Source organism: Artemia sp. Qi Xiang Cuo, chromosome 3 (assembly GCF_049724085.1).
Source record: "Artemia sp. Qi Xiang Cuo chromosome 3, ASM4972408v1, whole genome shotgun sequence".
Lineage (NCBI taxonomy): Eukaryota > Metazoa > Arthropoda > Branchiopoda > Anostraca > Artemiidae > Artemia > Artemia sp. Qi Xiang Cuo.
In genome coordinates, this window is record NC_142796.1 from 92,316,123 (window position 1) to 92,338,434 (window position 22,312).

The following is a 22,312-nucleotide window of genomic DNA, read 5'->3' on the forward strand; positions in this document are numbered from 1 at the left end:
TGAAAATCTGAACAAATTTGGATTTATTCACATTATGATAAATGAATATATGTGTAAAATGTATTTTCCTTTTTTTTAGGTTTCAGAGTTACAGTTTGTCTTTTGACTCTTGAAAAGTAATTTAGAACTTCCAATTTCCCAGTGAATGCGTCTGGCCCCCTCTTAAGTTTTTGAAACAACTCTGTCTGCACAAAGTAGTCTATTTTTCAATGAAAATACAAAAAAAAAGATATTTTCAAAACCTAGAAAGAATGCCAATCTCCTCCCTTCCCATAATTGGCGCTACTGTGTGGATGATTTTGCCTTAATTTTATAAAGTTTTTTTGCTTCCTTTCCAAAGAAGCTGATGTTTCTTTTTTTTTCAGGAATTCTTAGTCTACTACATTTTATTATTTCACAAAATCTGGCACTAGATGACTTTATGTATTTGATCTAGTTGTGAATCTTTGGAGAGAACCTCTCAAAAGATTTATTTTTTTATTTTAACCCATCCCTTTTACACCAATCATATCTATGTCTATTTACGGGGAGTATTTGATCATAGAATAGAATTTTATAAATTACTATCACAGCATGATCGCCGAATTTGAATTTTACGTCCAAAAAATAAGCACTATATATATATATATATATATATATATATATATATATATATATATATATATATATATATATATATATATATATATATATATATATATATATATATATATATACTTTCTCACTTTTATGGATGTCAACAGCAATTTATGTCTGTTTTATGTGTTTAGGCGAACCTAACCTGAGAAATTGATTTACATAATCGGCGGGGAATTATTGATTCACGAAGGGGAATTAAGAAACAAACATGGCTTCTTTGATCTTTAGGCTAACCTTACCTGATAAATTGATTTACATAATCGCTAAGGGAATATATTGATTCACGAAGGGGGAATTAAGAAACATTATGGCTTTCTTTAATCTTAGGTCTGAGGGATAAACGTTCTTTAGGTCAGAGAGAAAAATTAATATTCTATTTTTAAATAGGGCTTCATTGATCTTTACTGTCAGGAGTTAGAAATGACATAACTTGTTATCTTGGAATTATGCGGGAGGCTAAAGAGATAGAAATTCTATTTTTAAATACGGCTTCACTGAGCTTTAAGTCGGAGAGATAAATTGATATTCTAACGAAACCTTAATAGTGTAGCTAGGAACATTTCTGAGATGAAGAGATTAACGTAGGAAAGGGTTTCCTAGAAATTTGAAATGTGAAAGCACAGAGATGCCAAAAACAAAAGGAACACGCTGAGATTACTTTTAGGGGGTTATTTGGGTGAAACGGTTTTAGACAATTTAGGGAATTATTTCGGCGAAACAGTTAGAGACATTTTAAAAGGTGATTTTAGAAAGGGTTTTAGAAGAGGTTTTGAGTGTGGTCGTTATAGTAAACAAGTTCTATTTGAACAGTGTCGTGAGGTCCTCTACCCCAACCTCAAAGGAAACCGATCGCCCTACCCCCATCCAAAGGGCTCCGATCCCCATACCCCAATCCCGAAGGAACCCCCCGGTCCCCAAAGGTCCCCGGGCTCCCCCCCGGCCCCCCACACCCCCAAAGGCCCTCCCCGGGCACCGTCGTTCGTTGATGTATATTGTCTGAAACCTATGATTTGGGGTGTATGGGTTGCTATTTTTGACTTTTCTGAGTTGGATTTCTTAGTCTTTCATAGGTATGGTTTGTCTGAAACCTATGATTTGGGATGGGTGGTTTGCTATTTTGACTTTTCTGAGCTGGATTTCGTAGCCTTTCATAGGTGTGTGTTGTCAGAAAATTATGATTTGGGATGTGTAGTTTGCTATTTGGACTTTTCAGAGCTAGGATTCTTAGTCTCTTATAGGTGTTTTTTGTCTGAAACTTCTAGTTTGGGATGAGTAGTTTGCTATTTCAGACTTTTATGAGCTAGGCTTTCCTAGTATATCGTAGGTGAATGTTGTCAGAAAATTATGATTTGGGATATGTAAATTACTATTTCGGGCTTTTCTGAGCTAGATTTCTTAGTCCCTCATAGGTGTTTGTTGTCTGAAACCTATAGTTTGGGATGAGTAGTTTGCTATTTTTTGACTTTTCTGAGCTAGGTTTCTTATACTTTCATAGGTGTGTGTTGTCAGAAACTTATGATTTGGGATATGTAAATTACTATTTTTGACTTTTCTGAGCTAGATTTCGTAGCCTTTCATGGGTGTTTGTTGTCTGAAACCTATAGTTTGGGATGAGTAGTTTGCTTTTGGACTTTTCAGAGCTGGATTTCTTAGCCTTTCGTGGGTGTGTGTTGACTGAAACTTATGATTTGGGATATGTAAATTACTATTTCCGGCTTTTCTAAGCTAGATTTCTTAGTCTTTCGTTGGTGTGTGTTGTCTGAAACCTATGATTTGAGATTTGTAGTTTTGTTTTTAGGACTTTTCAGAGCTAGGATTCTTAGTCCCTCATAGGTGTTTGTTGTCTGAAACCTATAGTTTGGGATGAGTAGTTTGCTATTTCAGGCTTTTCTGAGCTAAGGTTTCTTAGTATTTCATCGGTGTGTGTTGTTTGAAACTTATGACTTGAGGTGTCTAATTTGGTATTTCAGGCCTTTCTGAGCTAAGGTTTCATAGTATTTCGTAGGTGAATGTTGTTGGAAACTTATGATTTGGGATATGTAAATTACTATTTCGGGCTTTTCTAAGTTAGATTTCTTAGTCTTTTGTTGGTGTGTGTTGACTGAAACCTATGATTTGGGATATAAGGTTCTTAGTTTTTTGTTGGTGTGTGTTGTCTGAAACCTATGATTTGGGATTTGTAGTTTGCTTTTTGGACTTTTCAGAGCAAGGATTCATAGTCCCTCCTAGATGTTTGGTGTCTGAAACCTATAGATTGTGATGAGTAGTTTGGTATTTCAGGCTTTTCTGAGGTAAGGTTTCCTAGTATTTCGTAGGTGTGCGTTGTCCGAAACTTATGATTTGAGGTGTGTAATTTGCTATTTCAGGCTTTTCTGAGCTAAGGTTTCATAGTATTTCGTAGGTGAATGTTGTCTGAAACTTATGATTTGGGATATGTAAATTACTTTTTCGGGCTTTTCTAAGCTAGATTTCTTAGTCCTTTATTGATGTGTGTTGTCTGAAACCAATGATTTGGGATGGGTGGGTTGCTATTTTTGACTTTTCTGAGCTGGATTTCTTAGCCTTTCATAGGTATGTGTTGTCTGAAACCTATGATTTGGGATGATTAATTTGCTATTTTTGACTTTTCTGAGCTAGGTTTATTAGCCTTTCATAGGTGTGTGCTGTCAGAAAATTATGATTTGGGATTTGTAGTTTGCTTTTTAGACTTTTCAGAGCTAGGATTCTTAGTCCCTCATAGGTGTTTGTTGTCTGAAACTTCTAGTTTGGGATGAGTAGTTGACTATTTCAGGCTTTTCTGAGCTAAGGTTTCTTAGTATTTCTTAGGTGAAGCTTCCACGTCAGTTTTAAGTTCACCAAGACATAAAAAATTTAAAGTTCAATTCTAATTTTTCCATAGAAGATAGGAAAAGTTATACTATTATTGTGATTATTTTCTATGAAGATAGAAAGTTTCACTTTAATTCTAAATTTTCTTAAATTCAGTTCCGACTTTTCTCAGAGATGAAAAAATTTAAAGTTCAATTTAAAATTTTCTCAACGAAGTCAAGGAAAGTTCAAGTTTTCTTCTGAATTTTCTCAATGAAAAAGAAATTAGTCATTGATCATTTCTATTTTTCCAAATAATATAAAAATTTTCCACTTTAGTTCAGATCTGTCTCGAAGAGATGAAAAATTTTAATTACTCTTCCAAATTTTTCACAGAAGATAAGAAAGTTCAAGTTCTCTTCTGAATTTTACCAAAGAACACAATTCAATTCTAATTTCTCCAGAGAAAACAAAAATCTTCCACTTCAGTTCTTTATTTCCCAAAGACATAAAGAAATTTAGAGTTCAATTCTAAATTTTTCGGTGGAAGATAGAAAAAGTAATACCATACTTGTGAATATTTTCACGGAAGATAAAAAGTTCTAGTTCAATTTTAAATTTTTGTCAACGAAGTGAAGAAAAGTTCAAGTTCCCTACTGAATTTTACCAAAGAACACAATTCAATTCTAATTTATCCAGAGAAAATAAAAATCTTCCACTTAAGTTCTTTATTTCAAAATGTCATAAAGAAATTTAAAGTTCAATTCTAAATTTTTCAGTGGAAGATAGAAAAAGTAATACCATACTTGTGAATATTTTCACGGAAGATAAAAAAGTTCTAGTTCAATTTAAAATTTTCTCAACGAAGTAAAGAAGAATTCATGTTCTCTTCTGAATTTTACCAACAAACACAATTCAATTCTAATTTCACCAGAGAAAATAAAAATCTTCCACTTCAGTTTTAAGTTCACCAAGACATAAAGAAATTTAAAGTTCAATTCTAAATTTTTTGGTGGAAGATAGAAAAAGTAATACCATACTTGTGAATATTTTCACGGAAGATAAAAAGCTCTAGTTCAATTTAAAATTTTCTCAACGAAGTGAAGAAAAGTTCAAGTTCTCTACTGAATTTTACCAAAGAACACAGTTCAATCCTAATTTTTCCAGAGAAAACAAAAATCTTCCACTTAAGTTCTTTATTTTACAAAGACATAAAGAAATTTAGAGTTCAATTCTAAATTTTTCAGTGGAAGATAGGAAAAGTAATAGTATACTTGTGAATATTTTCCCGGAAGATAAAAAGTTCTACTTCAATTCAAAATTTTCTCAACGAAGTGAAGAATAATTCAAGTTCTATTTTGAATTTTACCAAATAACACAATTCAATTTTAATATCACCAGAGAAAATAAACATATTCCACTTAAGTTCTTTATTTCAAAAAGACATAAAGAAATTTAAAGTTCAATTCTAAATTTTTCGGTGGAAGATAGAAAAAGTAATACCATACTTGTGAATATTTTCTCGAAGAGATGAAAAATTTAAAATACTGTTCCAAATTTTTCACAGAAGATAAAAAAGTTCAAGTTCTCTTCGGAATTTTACCAAAGAACATAATTCAATTCTAATTTCTCTAGAGAAAACAAAAATCTTACACTTCAGTTCTTTATTTCACAAATAAATAAAGAAATTTATAGTTCAATTATAAATTTTTCGGTGGAATATAGAAAAAGTAATACCATACTTGTGAATATTTTCCCCGAATATAAAAAGTTCTAGTTCAATTTAAAATTTTCACAACAAAGTGAAGAAAAATTCAAGTTCTCTTCTGAATTTTACCAGAGATGAAAAATTTAAAATACTGTTCCAAATTTTTCACAGAAGATAAAAAAGTTCAAGTTCTCTTTGGAATTTTACCAAAGAACATAATTCAATTCTAATTTCTCCAGAGAAAACAAAAATCTTACACTTCAGTTCTTTATTTCACAAAGACATAAAGAAATTTAGAGTTCAATTCTAAATTTTTCGGTGGAAGATAGAAAAAGTAATACCATACTTGTGAATATTTTCCCTGAAGATAAAAAGTTCTAGTTCAATTTTAAATTTTCTCAACGAAGTGAAGAAAAGTTCAAGTTCTCTTCTGAACTTTACCAAAGAACACGCTTCAATTCTAATTTCACCAGAGAAAATAAAAATCTTCCACTTCAGTTCTTTATTTCACAAGGACATAAAGAAATTTAAAGTTCAATTCTAAATTTTTCGGTGGAAGATAGAAAAAGTAATACCATACTTGTGAATATTTTCCCGGAAGATAAAAAGTTCTAGTTCAATTTAAAATTTTCTCAACGAAGTGAAGAAAAGTACAAGTTCTCTTCTGAATTTTCCCAAAGAACACACTTCAATTCTAATTTCTCCAGAGAAAATAAAAATCTTCCACTTCAGTTTTAAGTTCCACAATGAAATAAAGAAATTTAAAGTTATATTCTAAATTTCTAGATGAAAGAAAGAAAAAGTAATACTATGATTGTGATTATTTTCAATGAAGATCAAAAGTTTCACGTTATTTATAATTTTTCTTAAATTCAGTTCTGATTTTTCTCAAAGAAATGAAAAATTTAAATTTCTTTTCCAAATTTTTCATAGGAGATAGAAAAAGTTAAACATTGATTGTGAATATTCAACATGAAGATAAGGAACTCCACTTTAATTCAGAGCTTTCTCAAAGAAGTGCAAAATGTTAGAGTTCTCTTCTGAATTTTCTTAAAGAAGAGAAAAAAGTTAGCTCAATTCTGAATTTTACCAATGAAAATGAAAAAACCTTCCACTTCAGTTCATAATTTCGCAAAGACATAAAAAATTTAAAGTTCAGTTCTAAATTTTTCCGTAGAAGATAGGAAAAGTTATACTATGAATGTGATTATTTTCCAGTGAAGATAAAAAGTTTCACTTTAATTCTAATTTTCTTAAATTCAGTTCCGATTTTTGCAGAGATGAAAAATTTAAAGTTCAGTTCCAAATTTTTCATAGAAGATAGAAAAAGTTATACATTGATTTTGAATCTTCGACATGAAGATAAGGTGCATCACTTTAATTCTGGGTTTTCTCGAAGAAGTGCAAAATGTTCAAGTTCTCTTCTGAATTTTCTTAAAGAAGATAAAAAAGATAGCTCAATTCTGAATGTTACCAATGAAAATGAAAAAAGCTACCACTTCAGTTTTTAATTTCTCAATGACATAAAAAATTCAAATTTTTCTTCTAATTTTTCAAAAAAAATAAAAAGTTTACACATCAGTTCTGTTTTTTTCTCAAAGAAATGAAAAATTTAAAGTCCTATTCTAATTTTAAAATAAATTTTAGCTCCTTTTTCATATGGATTTACCCCTCAAATTTTTAAATTAGAAAATGAGTGACTCGTTCTATTATTAAAAACAATAGTTCAAACTCGTTCATCTAACCTCCAAAACAATAGGTTAGGTTAGGTATAAATAAATATTAATAAATAAATAGAAACATTTCTACATGTTTAAGTTAGGTTAGGTTAGGTTATCTTATCATGATTGCTCATGATAAGTTAACCTAACCTTTTCCGGGGGGTCTGACTAGGTTAGGTTAGGTTAGATTAAGTTAGGTTAGTTTAGGTTATGTTATGTTGGATTAGCCCACGTACGCGTCACTGTGGTTAGCTTAGGTTAGGTGAGGCACATGCAAACAGTTAGGGGTATGATTAGGTTAGGTTAGGTTAGGTTAGATTAAGTTAGGTTAGGTTAATTTAAGTTAGGCTAGGTTAGCCTACGTCCGCGCACGTACGTAGGCTAACCTAGCCTAACCTAACTTAACCTAACTTAATCTTAATAAGTTAACCTAACCTTTTCTGGCGAGTGGTTAGGTTAGGTTAGGCTAGATTAAGTTAGGTTAGATTAGGTTAGGTTAAGTTAGGTTAGCCTACGTACGCTTCACTTAGGTTAGCTTAGGTTAGGTGAGAGACAGGCAAAAAGTTAGGTGTATGATTAGGTTAGGTTAGGTTAGATTAAGTTAGGTTAGGTTAAGTTAGGTTAGGCTAGCCTACGTACGCGCGCGTACGTAGGCTAACCTAGCCTAACCTAACTTAACCTAACCTAACTTATTGTGAAAATATTCACAAGTATGGTATTACTTTTTCTATCTTCCACCGAAAAATTTAGAATTTAACTTTAAATTTATTTATGTCTTTGTGAAATAAAGAACTTAATTGGAAGATTTTTTTTTTGTATGTAGAAATTAGAAATGAATTGTGTTCTTTGGTAAAATTCCGAAGAGAACTTGAACTTTTTTATCTTCTGTGAAAAATTTGGAACAGTATTTTAAATTTTTCATCTCTTCGAGAAAATATTCACAGGTATGGTATTACTTTTTCTATCTTCCACCGAAATATTTAGAATTGAACTTTAATTTTCATTATGTCTTTGTGAAATATAGAACTGAAGTGGAAGATTTTTATTTTCTCTGGTGAAATTAGAATTGAATTGTGTTCTCTGGTAAAATTCAGAAGAGAACTTGAATTTTTCTTCACTTCGTTGAGAAAATTTTAAATTGACCTAGAACTTTTTATCTTCCGGGAAAATATTCTCAAGTAGGGTATTACTTTTTCTTGTTTCCACCGAAAAATTTAGAATTGAACTTTAAATTTCTTTATGTCTTAGTGAAATAAAGAACTGAAGTGAAAGATTTTTGTTTTCTCTTGAGAAATTAGAATTGAATTGTGTTCTTTGGTAAAATTTAGAAGAGAACTTGAATTTTTCTTCACTTCGTTGAGAAATCTGAAAATTGAACTAGAACTTTTTTTCTTCTGGGAAAATATTCACAAGTATGGTATTACTTTTTCTATCTTCCACCGAAAAATTTAGAATTGTACTCTAAATTTCTTTATGTCTTTTTGAAATAAAGAACTGAAGTGTAAAATTTTTGTTTTCTCTGGAGAAATTAGAATTGAATTATGTTCTTTGGTAAAATTCCGAAGAGAACTTGAACTTCTTTATTTTCTGTGAAAAATTTGGAACAGTATTTTAAATTTTTCATCTCTGATAAAATTTAGAAGAGAACTTGAATTTTTCTTCACTTCGTTGAGAAAATTTTAAATTGAACTAGAACTTTTTATCTTCCGGGAAAATATTCACAAGTATGGTATTACTTTTTCTATCTTCCATCGAAAAATTTAGAATTGAACTCTAAATTTCTTTATGTCTTTGTGAAATAAAGAACTGAAGTGTAAGATTTTTTTTTCTCTGGAGAAATTAGAATTGAATTATGTTCTTTGGTAAAATTCCGAAGAGAACTTGAACTTTTTTATCTTCTGTGAAAAATTTGGAACAGTATTTTAAATTTTTCATCTCTTCGAGAAAATATTCACTAGTATGGTATTCCTTTTTCTATCTTCCACCGAAAAATTTAGAATTGAACTTTAAATTTCTTTATGTCCTTGTGAAATAAAGAACTTAAGTGGAAGATTTTTATTTTCTCTGGTGAAATTAGAATTGAATTGTGTTCTTTGGTAAAATTCAGAAGAGAACTTGAATTCTTCTTCACTTCGTTGAGAAAATTTGGAATTGAACTAGAACTTTTTATCTTCCGGGAAAATATTCACAAGTTTGGTATTAATTTTTCTATCTTCCATCGAAAAATTTAGAATTGAACTCTAAATTTCTTTATGTCTTTGTAAAATAAAGAACTTAAGTGGAAGATTTTTGTTTTCTCTGGAGAAATTAGAAATGAATGTGTTCTTTGGTAGAATTCAGTAGAGAACATGAACTTTTCTTCACTTCGTTGAGAAAATTTTAAATTGAACTAGAACTTTTGATCTTCCTTGAGAATATCCACAAGTATGGTATTACTTTTTCTATCTTCTACCGAAAAATTTAGCATTGAACTTTGAATTTATTTATGTCTGTGAAATTAGGAACAGAAGTGGAAGATTTTTATTTGCTCTGGTGAAATTAGAATTGAATTGTGTTCTTTGGTAAAATTCAGAAGAGAACTTTAATTCTTCTTCACTTCGTTGAGAAAATTTTAAATTGAACTAGAACTTTTTATCTTCCGGGAAAATGTTCACAAGTATGGTATTACTTTTTCTATCTTCCACTGAAAAATTTAGAATTGAACTTTAAATTTCTTTATGTCTTTGTGAAATAAAGATCTGAAGTGGAAGATTTTTATTTTCTCTTGATAAATTAAAATTGAATTGGGTTCTTTGGTAAAATTCAGTAGGGAACTTGAACTTTTCTTCACTTCGTTGAGAAAATTTTAATTTGAACTAGAACCTTTTATCTTTTGTGAAAATATTCACAAGTATGTTATTCCTTTTTTTATATTCCGAAGAAAAATTTCGAATTGAACTTTAGATTTCTTTATGTCTTTGTGAAATAAAGAATTGAAGTGGACGATTTTTGTTTTCTCTGGAGAAATTAGAATTGAATTGTGTTCTTTGGTAAAATTCCGAAGAGAACTTGAACTTTTTTATCTTCAGTGAAAAATTTAAAACAGTATTTTAAATTTTTCATCTCTTCGAGACAGATCTGAACTAAAGTGGAAAATTTTTATATTATTTGAAAAAATAGAAATGATCAATGACTAATTACTTTTTCATTGAGAAAATTCAGAAGAGAACTTGAACTTTCCTTGACTTCGTTGAGAAAATTTTAAATTGAACTTTAAAGTTTTTCATCTCTTTGAGAAAAGTCGGAACTGAATTTAAGAAAATTTAGAATTAAAGTGAAACTTTCTATCTTAATAGAAAATAATGACAATCATAGTATAACTTTTCTTATCTTCTGTGGAAAAATTAGAACTGAACTTCAAATTTTTTATGTCTTGGTGAACTTAAAAGTGACGTGGAAGCTTCACCTACGAAATACTAAGAAACCTTAGCTCAGAAAAGCCTGAAATAGCCAACTACTCATCCCAAACTATACGTTTCAGACAACAAACACCTATTAGGGACTATGAATCCTAGCTCTGAAAAGTCTAAAAAGCAAACTACAAATTCCAAATCATAATTTTCTGACAGCACAAACCTATGAAAGGCTAAGAAACCTAGCTCAGAAAAGTCAAAAATAGCAAATTAATCATCCCAAATCATAGGTTTCAGACAACACACACCTATGAAAGGCTAAGAAATCCAGCTCAGAAAAGTCAAAAATAGCAACCCACCCATCCCAAATCATTGGTTTCAGACAACACACATCAAGAAAGGACTAAGAAATCTAGCTTAGAAAAGCCCGAAATAGTAATTTACATATCCCAAATCATAAGTTTCAGACAACATTCACCTGCGAAATACTATGAAACCTTAGCTCAGAAAAGCCTGAAATAGCAAATTATACACCTCAAATCATAAGTTTCAGACAACACACACCTATGAAATACTAGGAAACCTTAGCTCAGAAAATCCTGAAATAGCAAACTACTCATCCCAAACTATAGGTTTCAGACAACAAACACCTATGAGGGACTATGAATCCTAGCTCTGGAAAGTCCAAAAAGCAAACTACAAATCCCAAATCATAGGTTTCAGACAACACACACCAACGAAAGACTAAGAACCTTATATCTCAAATAATAGGTTTCAGTCAACACACACCAACAAAAGACTAAGAAATCTAACTTAGAAAAGCCCGAGATGGTAATTTACATATCCCAAATCATAAGTTTCAGACAACATTCACCTACAAAATATTATGAAACCTTAGCTCAGAAAGGCCTGAAATAGCAAATTAGACACCTCAAGTCATAAGTTTCAGACAATACACACCTACGAAATACTAAGAAACCTTAGCTCAGAAAAGCCTGAAATAGCAAACTACTCATCCCAAACTATAGGTTTCCGACAACAAACACCTATGAGGGACTAAGAATCCTAGCTCTGAAAAGTCCAAAAAGTAAAACTACAAATCTCAAATCATAGGTTTCAGACAACACACACCAACGAAAGACTAAGAAATCTAGCTTAGAAAAGCCCGAAACAGTAATTTAGATATCCCAAATCATAAGTTTTAGTCAACACACACCCACGAAAGGCTAAGAAATCCAGCTCTGAAAAGTCCAAAAGCAAACTACTCATCCCAACCTATAGGTTTCAGACAACAAACACCCATGAAAGGCTAAGAAATCTAGCTCAAAAAAGTCAAAATAGTAATTTACATATCCCAAATCATAAGTTTCTGACAACACACACCTATGAAAGGCTAAGAAACCTAGCTCAGAAAAGTCAAAAAATAGCAAACTACTCATCCCAAACTATAGGTTTCAGACAACAAACACCTATGAGGGACTAAGAAATCTAGCTCAGAAAAGCCCGAAATAGTAATTTAAATATCCCAAATCGTAATTTTCTGACAACATTCACCTAAGATATACTAGTAAACCCTAGCTCATAAAAGTCTGAAATAGAAAACAACTCATCCCAAACTAGAAGTTTCAGACAACAAACACCTATAAGATACTAAGAATTCTAGATCTGAAAAGTCCAAATAGCAAACTAAACATCCCGAATCATAGTTTTCTGACAGCACACACCTATGAAAGGGTAAGAAATCCAGCTCAGAAAAGTCAAAATAGCAAACCATTCATCCCAAATCATAGGTTTCAGACAACACATACCTATGAAAGACTAAGAAATCCAACTCAGAAAAGTCAAAAATAGCAACCCATACACCCCAAATCATCGGTTTCAGACACCATACACCAACGAAAGAAGGGGCCCGGGGTGGGCCTTTGGGGGTCTGGGGGGCCAGGGGGGCGCCGGGGGAACCTTGGGGGACCGGGGGGTTCCTTCGGGATTGGGGTATGGGGATCGGGGTAGGGCGATCGGTTTCCTTTGAGGTTGGGGTAGAGGACCTCACGACACTGTTCAAATAGAACTTGTTTACTGTAGCGACCACGCTCAAAACGTCATCTAAAACCCTTTCTAAAATCATCTTTTAAAATATCTCTAAATTCTTCACCGATATAATTGCCTAAACTGTCTAAGACCGTTTCACTCACATAATCACATAAAAGTCATCTCAGTGTGTTCCTGTTGTTTTTGGCATCTCTGTGCATTCACATTTCAAATTTCTAGGAAACCCTTTCCTACGTTAATCTCTTCATCTCATAAATGTTCCTAGCTACACTATTAAGGTTTCGTTAGAATATCAATTTATCTCTCCGACTTAAAGCTCAGTGAAGCCGTATTTAAAAATAGAATTTCTATCTCTTTAGCCTCCCGCATATTTCCAAGATAACAAGTGATGTCATTTTTAACTCCTGACAGTAAAGATCAATGAAGCCCTATTTAAAATAGAATATTAATTTTTCTCTCTGACCTAAAGAACGTTTATCCCTCAGACCTAAGATTAAAGAAAGCCATAATGTTTCTTAATTCCCCCTTCGTTAATCAGTATATTCCCTTAGCGATTATGTAAATCAATTTCTCAGGTAAGGTTAGCCTAAAGATCAAAGAAGCCATGTTTGTTTCTTAATTCCCCTTCGTGAATCAATAATTCCCCCACCGATTATGTAAATCAATTTCTCAGGTTAGATTCGCCTAAAGACATAAAACAGACATAAATTGCTGTTGACATCCATAAATGTGAGAAAGTTCCTGTTTTTTCATTCTCACTGACAACGAACAGACATAAAACAGGAACATAAATTGCTGTTGACATCCATAAATGTGAGAAAGTTCCTGTTTTTTCATTCTCACTGACAAAAACCATAAAACAGACATAAATTACTGTTGACATCCATGAAAAACATCAAATAAATTGACCAACACACATAACCGTCAAAGAAAACATCCATCAAAGTGACAAAATTCATGTTTTTTCAAGTGAAAAAATTCCTGTTTTTTTATTCTCACTGAGAAAACCATAAACCACGTGGGACTCGTGGGATCAATAGGGGCCATTCTACTCATTTGTTCTTTTTCGTAATCTTGGTTATAACAATATTTCTTTTTATGTTATGGGAAAAAGACTAGAAAAGCATGACTGAGAATAAAAATTATTTTTATTTAAGTGCAAGGAAGTTTGAGGTTATTAGAAGATTTAGCTCTACTCCTGTTTGTTTTAAGTTTCATTTTGTCATTTACTGTAGTTTCTGTTTATTTTGGGTTTTATGGTTTTACTGATTGCAATTTATGGTGGCTTTGCTCTTGAATTATTATTTGACTTCATTTCTGATCATCTTTGGTTTAATGTAGCTCTTTAGTTTTTTTTGGAGAAACTTCTTTTGTGGAAACATATTTTTCTGCTTAATAAGCATAATTAGGTTTATATAACAAGCAAATGAGTAAAATTCGGTTTTCTCTAGTGTTACATACACTGTCAATTATATAGTACATTTTTCCGAAAGGTTGAGTAGATCTGTGCTTTATATATGCAATTGGAGCAAATAAATATGAAGCCTATAGAATCTACAAGAGGAAGAAGAGTGTTTGAGGCATGGAATGTGTCTTGGTGCCCTGTTCTCAACCCTTTCTATTCTAAGTAAATCAATCAAATTTATTATAATCTAAATGAAGTGCAATGTTCCAGAAGAGGGTGAACAAGACTCATGTAGAACGACAAAAATGTGTTAACTGAGATTTAAAAACTTGTTTATGGGGCAAAACAATGTTAAGTAGCAACTCTTTGTTATTTCTGCCATGGCTCAAATTAATATGCATATCCATATAAACACACAGTTTACATGCAGATTCATTCCTTGGAAGCACTGTATTAAAAATGTTGAAGCTACATCTCCAATAAAATGCGACAGGGCTGTGATGAGTAAATGAACATAGAATCTTAAATCCTACCATTTACACAGCAGGTCAAGGTCACCTTGCAGAAAAGATAGTCACTAGTAGTTGTAGCTAGTGAGTGTAGTTTTGCATCATCTGCAAACATCTTGATAGTGTCATCATAGCAAAATGAAGCAGCTCATTGAAGAAAATGTAGAGTGACGTTTGATTCCTGCTGTTCTCATGGAGCACGCCACTTAATGAGAAACTAACTGAAGATGGTAATTTCTCTCCAACTATTACTTGTTGAGCTCTCCAATGCAAAGACCAAAGATCTATTGAATCGTTGTATGTCCGCGACTATAAGGAATACATAAATGTGCCAGGAGAGCTATTGAAACCTTATCATAAGTGAATATTAATACAGTTATATGGCAGTCTGGGATCATTGCTTTCCCAGCAATCTATGAGAGCCATGAGAATTTTCCTATATCTAAAATTATTTATTTATTCATTATTCAGTAATCATAATCACATAAATCAAACATAATTTTCTCCCTCTAAGAGAATAGTGATACAGGTATTAAGCTTAGTTGAGGCAACTATGAATCAGAGGAACTAGAGCAACTATGGAATTCCCCGCGTGTTTAAGGTTTGATTTAAAAAATTATGTGGTGAATTTGACAATAATCAAGTTAAACAAGAGATTAAAATTAGAGAAATATTGAGAATATTTGAATAGTGATTTAAATAATCGAATATATCTGAATAACGGACTCTGGCACTCTTTGGACTCGTGATTTTGGCACTCTTTGGAATTTGTGATTTCTGAGTTGACGCATTTTGTGTTTCAAACCCCGGTTTTCACTCTGGCCTTAAAATGGCAGAATTTTGGACAGCCGATACGCTTGTTTTTTGCCCTGTCCTGAATTTTGTTCAGAAATGCCTGGAAAGGGGACGTTCCAGTTATTCCTGCTGACGCTTATGCTCTTCTAAATAAGTCTGTTAACCAATGTCTGCTTGAAGTGCGCTCTTTTCCTGGGTGATTTTGTGAATGGGGCATCACATATGTGCAACTACAAGGCAACCGCGCTTACCCTAATGTTGACCCACAAAAGCGAACTTATGCTGTCATACTGAAAAATCCCCCAGTGAATTTGTCAAACCAAACCTCCGTAAAGCCAAATTAGACAGTCTTGAAGGCCATGAAGGAATTGTGTCTCTAAGGTCTTCTCCTGCTCGAAAACGTTTGAGGAGACTGTTGACAAGAAATCGGCAGCAGAACTTGGCAAGGCTGCATGTAAACATATCCCTGACGTTACCGCTAAAGTGATAGATCGAAAGATTTTCGGTATTGTCCATGTAATCCCTGAAAATATTACAAATGATGAACTGATGTCTCTTATTCCTGGAGTGGTTGATGCCTCGAAAATCAGGACCTCGAGAACTTTCCGTCTTTAATTTCTTGGTAAAACTGCTCGTGATAGGTCCATGAGTCTTGGTTTCTATATTGGTTATGAACTCTACCGCGTAGAGATCTATCAGTCCCTCCCAAGAAGATTCTTCCGATGTCAATCTATTGATCACTGTGTTGACGATTGTTAGCTTCCCACTATCACAAAACACAGCAATTTGAAAGTTCAACCATGCACTGCCCCACCAAAATGTATAAACTGCAAAGGTGACCATGTTTCATTTAGCCTGAGATTCCCAGTTCGCAAAGCAGCCCTGTCCAAGAACCCAAAATGAGCAGCCAAATATTGAAATTTACATAAATAAATATAAATGGTATCAAAGATAAAGATCAGCAAATAAAGAAATTACTTGAAAATGATATGGTTTTTATGTAAGAACATTTTCTAACAAAAGTAAATTTGCCTAATCTAAAACGCTCTTTGTCTCACCATGTCTTCATGTCGACGCTGGCAAAATCGGTGACGATCATCTACCCCTCACTTGTAATTTATCTGTTCCCTGTCTCTCTAATACGACTAATTGTCCAGCAGGACGCAGTGACAAGTGGCGCGAGAAATATAATCGGAACAATTGTGATCCGGTATTATTTATCTCTACACTCTGTGCGCAACTTTCCGTGATCAAAGTGCCTTACCATCTTCTCCGGTGTTCTGTTCCTAGCCCTAAAGCGAAGTTAGATCTGAATTTTTATTATACAAAAATTGTGTTCTGTTTAAAATCCGTGACTAAAACGGCTGTCCTAGTTGAGCGTGTACGCATTGGTACGAGGAAACCTTATTGGTCTATAAATGATGATGTTATTGCTGCAAAGAAAAGAGCTAGACTCTGGCTCCACATGTTGTACGCATGTGAACATCCCCAAGCGGGAACAGTGTTTCGTCTAAAGCAGAAAACAAAAAAGGAATATAAACGTGCTCTGAGGAACGCTAACTGGTTGGGTTGCTCCCACAGATAAAAAATCATGGAGCAGAGTTATTAAGAGGAATGATAGTGAGCCTAAAGCGCAGTCTTCACTTGATACTAGTGACTGTCGCATTATACAAATGTTTTTTCAAGATGTGACGAATCCTTGCACTAGTTATATTATAATTTATTGAGTGCAATTTTTTCGCATAATTCATTGTCACAGGAAAAGGTAGTGTCGGTCAATTTAAATGATGTACAAGAGGCTATTAAACAGCTAAAACAGTGATGGAATTTGCTCAAAATACCTTGCGTTTGAGTGCTCAGCTCTGATATCATAGGCAGCGCGCTAGCGCTGCCTAAGTAAAGAACGATGTGGGCACAATGTGTTTTTTTTTTGTTTTTTTCTCCATCCCAGGGTAGGTCGTATCGAAGGCGTCGTTGTAAAAACTTCGAAAAGGGCTCATTCGATTGGATATTGGAGTGGCTAGTGCCCTTTTTAATAGTCGAAAATGATTGGAGGGCAACTAGCCCCCCACGCCCATATTTCCCCAAACACATCCAATCAAAATTTTGAGATAGCCATGTTGTTCAGCGTAGTTGATTTCCAGATAGAAAATAAGTTTTAGAGGAATACACTCCTCCACAACCCTCAGGGCAAGGGTTTTAAGTTATGCCTTGAGGGCATATAAGATCAATGTTTACACAATGTACAGTTTATTATTTTTTTTTTCTTTAAAGCAGGGCACTTCATATAGAAGGGGTCGTCGTAGAGACTTCAAAAGGGGTTCATTCGATTGGAAATTGAGAGTTCTAGTGCCCTTTTAATAGTCGAAAGTGATTGGAAGGCCACTAGCCCCCCCCTCACGCCAATCATTCCCCCAAATACATGCAACCAAAATTTTGAGATAGCCATATTGTTCAGCGTAATTCATTCCCAGATATATAATATGATTTTGGAAAGGACAAACACTTAAAACCGATAAGACTAGGATTTGCAGTTATGCCCCGGGGGCAGGTAAGGTTTTATAGAAAGTGTTGTTGTACAAACTTCAAAACAGGCTCATTCGATTTACACTTTGAAGGGCTAGTGCCTTTTTTAATAGTCGAAAGTGATTGGAGGGCAACTAGTCCCCCCGCCCACGCCCATCATTCCCCCAGACACATCCAATCAAAATTGTGAGATAGACATTTTGTTAGGCGTAGTTTATTTCCAGATAGAAAATATATTTTTGTGGAAGATACTCCCCCACACCCCTCAGGGCAAGGGTTTAAGTTATGCCCTGGGGGCATATAAGGTTTTATTGAAGGAGTTGTCGTAGAAACTTAAAAAAAGGCTCTTTCGATTGGAAATTCAAAGGGCTAGTGCCCTTTTTAATAGTGGAAAGTGATTGGAGGGCCACTAGCCCCCCTACGCCCATCGTTCCCCCAAACACATCCTATCAAAAATTTTGAGATAGCCATTTTGTTCAGCGTAGTTGATTTCAAGAGAGAAAATGTTTTTTTGAGGAGGAGACTCCCCCACAAGCCTCAGAGCAAGAGTTTTAAGTTATGCCCTGGGGGCATATAAGGTTTTTACAGAAGGCGTTGTCGTAAATCTTCAAAGCAGGCTCATTCGATTGGAAATTCAAAGGGCTAGTGCCCTTTTTAATAGTCGAAAGTGATAGGAGGGCAACTAGCCCCCCCCCCACGCCCATCATTCCCCCAAACAGAAATTTTAGATCCCCCAATCAAAATTTTGAGATAGGCATTTTGTCAGCGTAGCTGATTTCCAGATAGAATATATCTTTTTGAGGAGGACACTCCCCGACAACCCTCGGGGCAAGGGTTTTAAGTTATGCCTTGGGGTCATATAAGCCTTGGGTGTAAAACAGGGGTGCATATTGTCCCATGTTTTGTTTAACTAGTGTATAGACTGGATTCTAAAGAGTGCGCTCACAAGATTTGAGGGTGTTATTATGGGATTGGGCATTAACGTGTCTGACCTAGACTACGCGGATGATACCGACGCGCTTGTTGCTGGTCCAGCAACTGCCCAAGCAATGTTAAATGACATAGCACATTTGTCTCAGCTACTGGGTACGAAAATCAACACGGCCAAAACTAAAGTCATTGACCTAAACATGCAGTCGCATTATCAGCTTGTGCTTTACGGACAAGAATTGGAAAAAGTCGACAGCTTCACCTATCTTGACTCAGTAATAGACTCTCGTGGAGGCTGTGACCTTGACATACAGAACAGGATCAACAAAGCCCAAGCCATCTTCTCACAACTCCGCCGCCATCTGTGGATCCGGTGGGAGATCAGCATGAAGACAAAACTTTCTGTTTATAATATAGCAGTTAGATCTAATCTATTCTGTGCAGTTAAAATCTGCCAACTGAAGAAGCTTCATCTCCGTGATTTGGAAGTTTTTGACCACTGCAGTATATAAAAACTCCTGAAGATTTTACATTCCAACAGTATCCCAAATCTTGATGTTCACCACCGCTGCTGTGACATCGAACCCGCCGCCATGATTGTCAAACAGAGAAGACTGTGTTGGCTTGGTCATGTCCTTAGAAGACCCAATGACCGCATCATAAAGCAAGTGCTTCTAGCTGTCCCATTACCAGATTGGCGCAGGCGACCTGGCGGTCAATTTCAGAATTAATTGACAATTGCCAAAAACGACCTCGACCCCATGGGCGGATTTCAAAAATTTGGCAGAAGGTGGGTGAGCTGCTGTGTCTGGTTTGCTGAAGAGCTGGCACAAGATCATGACAAATGGGAGTCAATCTTATGTAGTCTTCTGGATGCCGGGTGAGGCGTCCGCGTCTGGTCCCGCAACAAGTACAAGTAGTAGTCATATAAGGTTATTATAGAAGGCGCTGTCGTAGAAACTTCAAAACAGGCTCATTCGATTGGAAATTCAAAGCGCTAGTACCCTTTTTATTAGTCGAAAATGACTGGAGGGCAACTAGACCCCCCCCCCCCCCGACGCCCATCATTAACCCAAACACATCCAATCAAAATTGTGAGATAGCCATTTTGTTCAGCATAGTGGATTTCCAGATAGAAAATGTGTTTTTGAGGAGGACACTCCCCCACTACCCTCAGGTGCAAAGGTTTTAAGTTATTCCCTGGGGGCATATAAAGTTTTTATAGAAGGTGTTGTCGTATAGAACTCAAAACATGATCAGTTTTTTTGGAATTCAGCGGGATAGTGCTCTTTTACATAGACGATGGTTATTGTTGGGCGATGAGCCCCCCACGCCCATCATTACCGAAAATAACTACCCTCCAGCGTGGTATAGTGCTATTTTGTTTAGGTTAGGCTAGTCGATTTCCAAAGAGAACATATATTTTTTACGATGACACTCCCCCACACCCCTCAGGGCAAGGGGTATAAGTTATGCCTTGGAGGCATATAAGGTTTTTATAAGAAGGCGTTGTCGTAGAAACTTCAAAACAGGCTCATTCGATTGGAAATTCAAAGGGCTAGTTCCCTTCCTAATAGTCGAAAGTGATTGGAGGGGAACTAACCCCTCCCCCAGGCCTATCATTCCCCCAAACACATCCAATCAAAATTTTGAGATAGCTATTTTGTTCAGCGTCGTTGATTTCCAGATAGAAAATACGTTTTTTAGGAGGACACTCCCCAACAACCCTCAGGGCAAGGGTTATGTCCTGGGGTATATGAAGTTTTTATAGATGACGTTGTCAAAGAAACTTCAAAAGGGGCTCATTTGATTGGAAATTCAAAGGGCTAGTGCCCTTTTTAATAGTCGAAATGATTGGAGGGCAACTAGCCCCCCCACGTCCATCATTCACCCAAACACATCCACTCAAAATTTTGAGATAGCCATTTTGTTTAGCGTAGGCTAGTTGATTTCTTGATAGAAAATGTGTTTTTGAGAAGGACACTCCCCGAAAAACCTCAGGGCAAGGGTCTTAAGTTATATTATGTGCCCTTTTTAATAGTCGAAAGTGATTGGAGGGCAACTAGCCCCCCTCACGCCCATCCTTCTCCAAACGCATCCAATCAAAATTTTGATATAGCCATTTTGTTCAGCGTAGTCGATTTCCAGGTAGAAAATATGTTTTTGAGGAAGAAACTCCACCAAAGCCCACAAGACAAGGGTTTTAGCTTAGATCGAAGGAGCATGCAAGGTTTTATAGAAAATGCTGTCGTAAAAACTTGAGAAAAGTGCTCATTCGATTTCAAATTCAAAGCTAGTGCCCTTTTTAATGGTCAAAATTTATCAGTAATTTTTTTTGTTGTGGTTGTTGTTTAGACCAGGGCACTTCGTATCGAAGGAGTTGTCGTGGGAACTTCGAAAGGGGCTCATTCGATTGAAAATAAAAAGGGCTGAGGACCTTTTCAATAGTTGAAAGGGATTGAAGGGCAACTTATCCCCCTTCCACTCCCACCCTCCTATTTGCCCATTATGTTTAAAAACTAAATGTTGCCTTAAGATTAAATCAAAATGTACTGTGATAAAGCTAATTCCCAATAAGGCATCTCAGCAGTATCCCAAGAACGACTGAGGTTATTATGTTCAAACTTTCAAGGCTATTTCTGCTCTTAAAATTTAACCAAATCAAAATAGTGTAAGTGTATCCAAGGGATCAAAGAAAGTAAACAGATTTTTTTTTTGTGAATGGTGTTAAATTTTCCATTTCAGGTAAACCGAATGATGTATTAAATTGAATTAAACAGTACCATTTGTGTTCAGATATTTACAATGTTTCATGTTGTTAAAAATTGCTGAAATTTTTTCTTTAGTTTACAAATAACATGACAAACTACTGAGTCTTAAAAAACGAAAATACTTAAAGTGTTATTTTCTTTTTCCCTGAAAAGAATATTTCATTATAAAACGAACATAAATTAATTAAAAAAACTTTTTCCACAAAATAAGTTTTTCAAAGAAAAGTAAAGAACTCCATTAAAAAAAAAAAAATAGCAAAAATAAAATCAAATAATCTACCTAGCTCGAATCTACTACAAATCAGCATCGATAAATATATGAAACCCAAAACGAACAGAAATTACAATAAATAACCGAGTCAAACTCAAAACGAGTAGAAATTAACATAAGTTGGGCGCAAAACCCCTATGCCTTCCCAAGGCCAGAACAAAATTTGCACTTTAAAAACTTTTTTATATTCTCTATCAAGGACTGGTGTCAATTTGTCAGTTGTAAAGTTACTAGGGTTGCAAATGCAATGTAAAATTGATCTTCTCTTGCAAATGCTCGTATTAAATGGAATAATGATGTTTGAAATCCGATTTCTGTCCGACGGGGAGTGCGACAGGAAGTGGTGCTTTCACCTTATATTTTAAAATGGGTTTTAGGAGGTTGTCTTCGTAGTCTTTTTCCAAGTTATTCTTATAAAGATTTAGGTATTAGTCATATTGCTTATGCAGATGATGTCCTTCGAGTCAGTCGTACACGCCAAGGTCTGATCAATAATCTTAAAACGCTGTTTTCGGCATTGAGTAAGGCAGGTCTGTCTATTAATAACTCTAACTGTGAATTTATGTGTAATGATAATAAGTCAAGTCACTCTCTTTATTATGATTCTTTGTCTTCATTCTAAGGACCGTATTAACTGGTTAGGTATTTCTTTTGCTCGCTCACTAGCTTCAACCTGCTCACTTATTGTAAATGAATGTATACAAAATATCAAAAGTGTCTCCGGTAAAATCTCTCCGAATCGCGGACGGTTTAACCGGAGGGCACTTGGTCGCCTATATAGTGCATAT

General features: G+C 34.6%; 1 protein-coding gene across 1 annotated transcript in view; it reads left to right on the top strand.

The window, feature by feature from the left end:
* Positions 1-22,312, top strand: part of LOC148954751 (uncharacterized) — a 46,088-nt gene that overhangs the window by 22,081 nt on the left and 1,695 nt on the right. The gene's annotated exons all lie outside the window — the stretch shown is intronic.